The sequence below is a fragment of the Myodes glareolus genome, chromosome 8, assembly GCF_982192425.1.
Source record: "Myodes glareolus chromosome 8, mMyoGla1.1, whole genome shotgun sequence".
Taxonomy (NCBI): Eukaryota; Metazoa; Chordata; class Mammalia; order Rodentia; family Cricetidae; genus Myodes; species Myodes glareolus.
In genome coordinates this window covers 97,544,183-97,547,195 of record NC_142033.1, presented here as the reverse complement: position 1 = coordinate 97,547,195, position 3,013 = coordinate 97,544,183, and the positions used below count along the sequence as shown (strand labels likewise).

General features: G+C 42.2%; 1 long non-coding RNA gene across 1 annotated transcript; it reads right to left on the bottom strand.

Moving 5' to 3' along the window:
* Nucleotides 1–1,009: 1,009 nt before the first annotated feature.
* On the bottom strand, nt 1,010–2,563 carry LOC148121227 (uncharacterized). The gene is made up of 3 exons (XR_015738511.1): nt 2,424–2,563; nt 1,618–1,786; nt 1,010–1,284 (listed from the first exon to the last, which is right to left on the bottom strand). It is a non-coding gene; the product is annotated as an uncharacterized LOC148121227 (long non-coding RNA).
* Nucleotides 2,564–3,013: the final 450 nt, after the last annotated feature.

Here is a 3,013-nt window from a genome sequence, read left to right as displayed (position 1 = left end):
GCACCCTCATTGTGCCCCAACGTGCCCCTCATTCCTGCAAATCATTTGTGTTCCTGATGGAGGAGGCATGGGGCTTGGTGTGGGAAGATGGGTGCCTGGGTTGTGAGTAGGGGTGGGAGTGGGAGTGTAGTGTTATGGGATGGGGTGGTATGCTGAGTTTCATGCCATGTTTGGGCTGCAATTTGGTTTCTCTCTTTTTTTATTCTGAATGGATGTGTCATGATTGAGTCTTGATCCTTTATAAATGAGAGAGAGGAGGAGTGGTTTGGGGGTGAAGAAGACATGGGGGAAGGGAACTGGAGAGGAGGAATCAGGTAAATCAAACTTGGGATATAAAATCAATGAAAATTTTAATTTAAAAATATTTATTTTACCTATAACCATGTGATATCAGTTTTTCTGCTTTTAGTCTTGTACATGTACATATGCATGCAGGTGTCTAGGCAGGCCAGAGAAATGGGATCATCTTCGCAGGAATTACAGTAGGTAGACAGTCACTGCACTAGAGTCCTAGGAATGACATTTATTTAACTGAAGTGCTGCTTTCTAGACCAGGCTGGCCTTAAACTTGGCTCTACCCTGGTGTAGGAGGTCCTCCTGTGTTTGTATTGCTTTCATTGGTTGAATAGAGAAACAGCCTTGGCCTTTTGATAGGGCAGCCCTTAGGTGGATAGAGTAGCCAGAACAAAATGCTGAGAAGAAGGGAAGTGTTGCTGACACCATGGCTCTCCTACCCAAGGTGGACGCTGATTAGACTCATGCCTGTAAGCCACAGTAAAGTGGCAATACACATTAATGGAGACAGATTAATGAAGATGTGAGAAGTAGAGAAGAAGAGGCTATAGCTAATGGGCCAGGCAGTAATTTATTAATACAATTTCTGTGTGGTTATTTCGGGTCTAAGCTAGCAGGTAGCAGGAACTTGGTCCACTCCTCCTCCAGCACTACCTCCCAAGTGCTGGAATTAAATATGTGCACAACAACCACCAAGCCAAAAACAATATTTTAATACCTTTATATATCATCTTTATTTCAGGAAATATGAAAGAAATCATGACAGGTAACTCTCAACTGTAGGAAACAATTTGTAAAACAAATTAGTATCTAGAGTTGCCTTTGATTGCAAAAAACATTTGCTTCAATTTTTTCCCATCATAGCCTTGAAACAACTGAACAAGGCAATTTTTCTTATACCTGGGGAAAGTGGTAAATCAGTGTGGGGAACAGGCTGGTCCACAAGGCCAACAACAAACGTTGTATGATGATATTCTTCCTGCTTTGATTCTTTAAGGAAAGAGTGAGATGTTAGATTTCATTAAAAAATTTCACTGATATTATTCACTTTAGAAGAACTTGTCTGTTCATGACAGGGTCTAGATTTATAGTCCTCAAATATTTGATTGCTCAGGGAAATTTTATCACTATAACCACGGATGTTGTGTAACCTTTCTTTCCTTACTGTTTGAATCAAAGCCCAGGGTGAGAATATTAAAAGAGAACCTGCTCAGCTTTTTGTGTGTAGGGGGGTAAAGAATAACCTTCATAAGAAAGCTCTCTGTTTTCAACTGGTGAGGTTGCCCTAGTGCCATGCAGGGAGTAAGAGGCGGACTTACATACCCTGGTGGTCATAAAGAAACTTCTCCAGGTGGCAGAGGTGAAGACAGAGGTGGCCTCTGAGGTGCCCGTCTCTTGTGGTCAGGTGGATTCGGAGGTGGCTCCTGAGGTGCCCGTCTCTTGGGCCGAGGAAGATTTGGAGGCAGAACACAGTGTCGACTTGGGGTTCCTCCTGGACCATTGATGGAAAAGACAGAATATTAAGATGTGGACATGGAGGACATGGTAAATCTGGATTAATGGATAAAGGCAAGTACTGTCAGAAAATTAAGAGACCGGCCTTACTAAAGAGATCTGCACAGCTGCATTGATGACAAGATTTAGTTTTTAAAAATACAAAATGTTTTAAATTCTTAATTTCATATTCATACTGATGGCCACAACATTATGATTATTTCTTGCCTGTACTTTAGTATTTTAACGATTTGTGAAGAGACATTAAAGCAAGTAAAATGGTAATGTGTTGAGATTTTCTTTCTATTAACGATGATTGTTTTAGACTTAACAATGGGAATCCCTTGTGAGCATACTCAATATCATTGTGGAAAATCAACAGGGCCTCTAAAAGTAACAAAGTTTATGGTCGTGAAATTTTTCAAAAAATCTAAATATTTATACTCTGTCAAAAAATACTGTTGCAGTGGGTCCATGTTGTCACCAGTGTGGCTACCAGGAGCAAGCTCAGTGTCAGCATGTGGTCTCCCCGTTGCATGCCCAGGGCATGTCCTAAAGTACATGTGTGACCAGAGTGGTGTGGTGAAGTGTAATTTTCTCAGATGCCTGAAGAGTGTCACCTCTGTCACTTGTACCTGTAGATGGCTGTACATCCATGTTGGAGGTAGGCTGGGGCCCAATTGAAGAGTCATAAGTTTCGGGAAGACATCCCTCCTGTGTTGTTCTTTCCACCTTTAAGGAAATTGTGAGAGGTTAGTTTTCGTTAAAAATTTCTCTGATTTTTATTCACTTTAGAGGAACTAGTCTGTGAATGCCAGGGTCTTGATTTATAGTCCTCAAATATTTGATTGCTCAGGGAAATTTTTATCACTGTAAGCACTCATATTGTGTGAGCTTTGTTTCCTTTCTGTTTGAATCAAAGCCCAGAGTTTGAGAGTCTTAATAGAGGACCTGCTCAGCTTTTTGTGTGTGTAGCGGGGTAAAGAATAACCTTCATAAGGAGGCTCTCTGTTTTCACCTCGTGATGCTGCCCTGGTGCAAAGCAGGAAGTAAGAGGCAGACTTACGGACCCTGGTGGTCCTAGAGAAACCTCAGGTGGCAGAGGTGGAGACAGAGGTTGCTTCTGAGGTGACCATCTCTTGTGTCCAGGTGGATTCAGAGGTGGCTCCAGAGGTGCCCGTCTCTTGGGCCGAGGAGGATTTGGTGGCATAATACAAGGGCGTCC